The sequence below is a fragment of the Bufo gargarizans genome, chromosome 5 (genome assembly GCF_014858855.1).
Source record: "Bufo gargarizans isolate SCDJY-AF-19 chromosome 5, ASM1485885v1, whole genome shotgun sequence".
Classification (NCBI taxonomy): domain Eukaryota; kingdom Metazoa; phylum Chordata; class Amphibia; order Anura; family Bufonidae; genus Bufo; species Bufo gargarizans.
Window position 1 is genome coordinate 39006745 of NC_058084.1, and position 6492 is coordinate 39013236.

The 6492-nt window shown below is 40.0% G+C and overlaps 1 long non-coding RNA gene across 1 annotated transcript; it reads right to left on the reverse strand.

Moving 5' to 3' along the window:
- Positions 1-634: 634 nt before the first annotated feature.
- On the reverse strand, positions 635-5211 carry LOC122939607. Its single transcript, XR_006390122.1, has 3 exons — positions 5072-5211; positions 3720-3776; positions 635-1650 (listed from the first exon to the last, which is right to left on the reverse strand). It is a non-coding gene; the product is annotated as an uncharacterized LOC122939607 (long non-coding RNA).
- Positions 5212-6492: the final 1281 nt, after the last annotated feature.

A 6492-nucleotide genomic window follows, 5' to 3' on the forward strand; every position in this document is an offset into this window, starting at 1 on the left:
CTCGAGCACCTGGCAGTAATTTCCACCTACAAATTTTTAACTACGGCACCCCTGCAACTGACTACCGAAGATCCCTGGATCCACACTCAGGAAGCTATACCACTGACTGCAAGCGGAACACACGTGGGACGCCACGCTAAACCGCAACACAGCCGGCATAATCGTGAGTAGATAAACCAATGCTGAACCAATGCATGCATAGAAAGTGAATCAAACAAAAGAAATACAAGTGACAAAACTACTTACCTTCATTTGACTACATCGAAAGTGTTCTGGGAACTTTGCTCTGCACGTTCTGAGAAATCAGACTTGCAATATTAGCATTACATTACGGACAAATACACAGTTGAAGGATCCCTCTATTTAGGACTACTCTATTCAGTGTTTTTGTGCATTTTAGCGATTTTATTTATTTATTTTATCTGTGAAGTTATAGCATGCTAATATTTGTTTAATTGATTTTTATGTGATATTATACATAAATGTATGAATAAATGTATATTAAATCTCCTATGTGTATCCAATTGTAGGTGTGCCCTACTATCTTTTCTACATAGACTAGACTATTACCCAGTATACAAAATAGCAAAAAAGCAGCACTCCAAAATCACTAAAAATGAAAAAATACTTTTATTCACCCATGTGGATACACAACGTTTCAGCTTAACCCTAGAGGCTTTCTCAAGCAGTTACATATGGTATATGAGCATATATGTGAGCAGATGAGATATATATTTACAAAATGCATGTGCAATGAATCATGAATCAATATACATAATTAGACATAAAATACAGAAATAGTGTCATAAAAAGTGCATAGTGCCATAGTACATCATGATGTATTCATACAATTGTACCCTGATTATCATATCCCCACACATAATACAGTGAGTGAACCAAATCATATAATCCCACGATTAATATACATTACAAAACATGATTGCACCTGTAGACTTCATATGCAAATGATTATTCAATGAATAGATCAAAAGATTAGGCTCACCAGGCAACAGACAGCATTTATGCACGACAATATTGGCGTTCACCAAGCCACTCAGGAATGGGCGTCACCCATCTTTAAATGGGGAAAACTAGAGGGCTAATCGCTCTATAGTCAGTGATCACTGACATGCACCCTAGCTGTTATTGGGGTGCGACCAGCCTATGAAAAAGGGCAAAAGTGCCTGTAGAGCAATAACAAAGGGCTGGCATATATTTAAGTAATCTTAATACAGGAAAGAGACAAGTGTGTAAAATAATACTGGATACTTAGGTTCTTAAGTCAACCAGAAACAGAGGGGTCTCCCCATTTAAGTAGTAATGGTGTGTAAATAACATGGCATTGCTGGAAAAGTGAAGAAAGGGGTCATCACTCCAAAACTAGAGTGGCGGCCCCTAACTGTCAGGAAACCACATGGTTGGACAACCCCACAAGTGTGGAGCGACCCCCCATGTAGGGTCCCTTGTAGACACTCATACCTAGCTTTCACCACAATATCACACCACCCATAGACCGAATACATAAAGATATGCGGCTCCACTGACAATGAATAGACATATCCTCAGTCACCTCAAAACAAAAAACAAGGTATACAAAAGCAATAAAATGTTGTCCGTCCCCCTGGCGAGTCGAATGTTGTCAAGGCGCATCTAGAAGAAAAAAAAAGAAAAGAAAAAAGGAAAAAAAATTATATTAATCATGGATATATGAAAAAAAAATGAACTTAACTTAAAATTATAATAGATATACTGCAAAAAACTTGCTATCACATTAGTGCTGATTGAGAGAGCACCAGGAGCGGAGGGCAAGCCATCCACCGTACGTTTACAGTGATTAGAGATCAGCGTCTTATTGTATTCAATTTGAAATCTACATTGAGTCCTGTGGGTTTCAACGTGTTTAATCTAAAGATCTATTGGAGTTCTTTTTTATTGAAAATATCAGCTCTATTGCCATTCCTCCTCAATGGGGGGACATGGTCAATTATCTGAAGCTGCAGCTGATGTTCACTATGTTTGTGTTCAGAGAAATGTTTGGGCACGGGTAAATCCTGACGCTTCTTGCGAATAGTGTAACGACGTTGATTAAGTCGAGTTTTCAGGTCATTAGTAGTCTCACCCACATAAAGTAAATTACAGGGGCAAGATAGTACATAAATGACGTGATCACTGTCACAAGTAAAAAAATGTTTAATAGAGAATGTCTCTCCCGTGTCTGGGTGTGTAAAACGGTCGCCTTTGATCATCAGGCGGCAGTTGACACATCTCAAGGAAGAGAAGCAACCAGATTTCCATGTGGACCTCAAAGTCTGTGTAGGACTCACATTGTGTGATACATCAGCAGATACCAGTTGGTCCCTAAGATTCCTGGATCTGCGAAAAGAGAATAAGGGTCCATTCACACGTCCACAAGTGTTTTGCAGATCCGTAAAACAGGGACACCGACCATGTGCGTTTCGCATTTTGCGGACCGCACATGGCCGGCACTTTAATAGAAATGCCTTTTCTTGTCCGTTTCTGCAGACAAGAATAGGACATGTTCTATTTTTTGCGGAACGGAAGTGCGGATGTGGAACAGAAGTGCGGATGCGGGCAGCACACTGTGTGCTGTCCGCATCTTTTCTTGCTCCATTGAAAAAGACTGGGTCCGGATCTGTTCCGCAGGCCTGTGAATGGACCATAAAGGAGGAATTCAGGAACACCCTTTATACACCCAGAGAGCATAGGCCAATGGCTTTTGATGATAGAATTAATGCGCAAACAAAAATAAAAGGAATCCTGGATCCAGAGGGGGTCTGACTGCCCTCTGCAATGTTTGTTGTCTGTCAAGAGTGAGTTCCTTGGTTTTCTGTGGTTGTAATATTGAATTGGGGTAACCCCTATTCCGAAATTTGTGAACCATATTATCAAGGGTACTTATAAGGATCGTGTCATCAGAAGCAATTTGTTTCACACGTAAGAATTGACTGTATGGCAGATGTCACATTTCTAGGGTGACAACTTTCATAGAACTAAGCAAAGAATTCTTATCAGTAGGTTTAGTAAACAATCAGTTTGTAATCTGCCATTCAGTATATTTACAGTCGTGTCGAGAAATTCTATGTGACTGGAGGAATATACAACAGTAGACTTAACCCCAGGACCGATGTCATTGAGAAAAGCACGAAGAGAAAGTAAAGATTCAGGAGTCCCCAACCTGAGCCTAATCTTTTGATCTATTCATTGAATAATCATTTGCATATGAAGTCTACAGGTGCAATCATGTTTTGTAATGAATATTAATCATGGGATTATGTAATTTGGTGCACTCACTGTATTATGTGTAGGGATATGATAATCATGTGTACAATTGTATGAATACATCATGATGTACTATGGCACTATGCACTTTTTGCACTTTATTTTAGAATTTTATGTAGAATTATGTATATTGATTCATGATTTATTGCACATGCACTTTGTATATATATACACTCACCTAATGAATTATTAGAAACACCTGTTCTATTTCTCATTAATGCGATTATCTAGTCAACTAATCACATGGCAGTTGCTTCAATGCATGTAGGGTTGTGGTCCTCGTCAAGACAATCTCCTGAACTCCAAACTGAATGTCAGAATGGGAAAGAAAGGTGGGCTACAACAGCAGAAGACCCCACCGGGTACCACTCATCTCCACTACAAATAGGAAAAAGAGGCTACAATTTGCACAAGCTCACCAAAATTGGACTGTTGAAGACTGGAAAAATGTTGCCTGGTCTGATGAGTCTCGATTTCTGTTGAGACATTCAAATGGTAGAGTCCGAATTTGGCGTAAACAGAATGAGAACATGTATCCATCATGCCTTGTTACCACTGTGCAGGCTGCTGGTGGTGGTGTAATGGTGGGGGGGATGTTTTCTGGGCACACTTTAGGCCCCTTAGTGCCAATTGGCCATCGTTTAAATGCCACGAGCTACCTGAGCATTGTTTCTGACCATGTCCATCCCTTCATGACCACCATGTACCCATCCTCTGATGGCTACTTCCAGCAGGATAATGCACCATGTCACAAAGCTCGAATCATTTCAAATTGGTTTCTTGAACATGACAATGAGTTCACTGTACTAAAATGGCCCCCACAGTCACCAGATCTCAACCCAATAGAGCATCTTTGGTATGTGGTGGAACGGGAACTTCGTGCCCTGGATGTGCATCCCTCAAATCTCCATCAACTGCAAGATGCTATCCTATCAATATGGGCCAACATTTCTAAAGAATGCTATCAGCACCTTGTTGAATCAATGCCATGTAGAATTAAGGCAGTTCTGAAGGCAAAAGGGGGTCCAACACCGTATTAGTATGGTGTTCCTAATAATTCTTTAGGTGAGTGTATATATGGAACCTTTTTCAGGCAGAGAAAAAGGTTCCATGGAGTGAACCAAAACGCCGCATTTTTGGTGAATAAAGCACATGTCACTTTAATGGACGTGCTGCGGTATTCTTATTCTTATCGATGCATGGGTGTTAGGATCACCTCCCCAACCGGTGGCACTCCGTCCGTACTTTGGTCTGGTGGTGCTGCCCAAAAGTTTTTATTTTTCCTATATATATATCTGATCTGCTCACATATATAACTGCTTGAGAAAAACTCTAGGGTTGAGCTGAAATGTTGCGTATTCACATGGGTGAATAAAAGTGTATATATATATATATTTTTTTTTCATTTTTACTGATTTTGGAGTGCTTAATCTATCTATCTATCTATCTATCTATCTATCTATCTATCTATCTATCTATCTATCTACCTACCTACCTATCTATCTAATTAATATCTATCTATCTGACTAATATCTATCTATCTATCTATCTATCTAATATCCATCTATCTAACCATATTACTTATCATCCAGCTCTCCTGGAAACGCATATAACTTACGTAAACAAAAATAGGCTGACCAGACTATGAAATTATATCTATGATCATCTTAGAGACAGTAAACATCTTTCTTTAGGGGGAAGTGCTGCATAAAAAAAGACAGAAATTCCCTTTGTGTCTGTGACGCGGTGGTATTTTATAGAAGCTTCCTACCTGCTCTTTATAGCCTGACCAGTGGGGTTCAGATATTGCATCCTAATTATGCAGCTGAATCCGTCTGGAGACTGAGGTAGGTCAACACTGATGAGACAGTCTTTCATCCTTCCCTGCATGAGACTTCTCCACTTCGCGTGTGTGTGTTGGCAGTCTCTTAGAAAGTGACTCTGTGGACTGGTATGTCAGGACTTAAAGACACTCATTGTCTGCCCTGTAATTCCTGAATCCCACTTGAGAAGTATTGAAACTCAAGAGCACATTTGAGAAGTCCATCAGAGGTTATGTTTTTTGCAGAACAACTACCATATAAATAATCATTTAATGGATTTTCATGTCTTCGGTGAACCCGCATTCACTTACAGCCAGTGTATCTTATTCTTCATAATTTATAATAACAATTGAAGTGGTATTTATCTTACAATTAGAGGGGTTGTCTTCTCTTGACCAGCACTTTTTATATCTTCTATTAGGGCATATTCGGTTTATTACAATATTGTGCTGTGAACCAGAACTGAAACCTACTACAAAGACTAGCTGTTACCCTGAAGAACCTAATGCATTTGCAATACTCCAGATGGGGTACTTGTGTATCTGCAATTGTTTGTTATATTTTGTTATTTTGTATTAATGTTCATTTTTTTATATATATCTGCCGTATACGGTATGTTTGACATTAGGAATGGAACTTTCCATTCCACTCCTACCTTTTTGGTGGAAGTGAGCTGGAAGTGCCAGGAGGGGGAGCTCTAGAGAGTTCTTGGAAGAGTCCACTACTCCAGGGAGACTTCTGGGTCTCAGACCACCAGAAGAACTGCAAGGTGCACCGTTTACAGGCAGTAGAGTGATCCACATTATCTCTATACAGTCTCTGCTGTAGGTGAGGGGATAGCAAGTTAAGACACCCATCACCACAGTTCAGGGCAGGCACATACAAAAGCCTGCATCACACAAGTGGACACCTATAGCCACAAGTGCCAGTTTATTGATGTTAGCAAAGGGAAATCAGGAGAGAGAGAAGGACTACTCTAGAGTGCTATTGTCTGCCATCTTGTCTGCAACCGTACTGCATCATCTGGAGACAGAGACATTGCATTTTGTACAGACGACAGCTGGATGTACTGTATTTTATCTTTTCCACTCAGTAAAGAAAAATGTTTGTTGTTCTTCTACATCTATAATGTCATTACATTCCATCAGGGTGACTATCACTCCCATCTTCTGCATCGGATCCTCAGGGGATCGCTGCAAATCCTATATTTCAGCTTCTCAGGCTAAATTGTGACTTTATGTTCTGCAGGGGCTGATTTGCTAAGGGGTTCTTTGTACTTATTCCCAATCACTGTCCCATCACATGGCACCGATGACCCATCAAAAAAGTTCATCTTCATTTGCCAGGTGATTACATCTTATATGTGCCA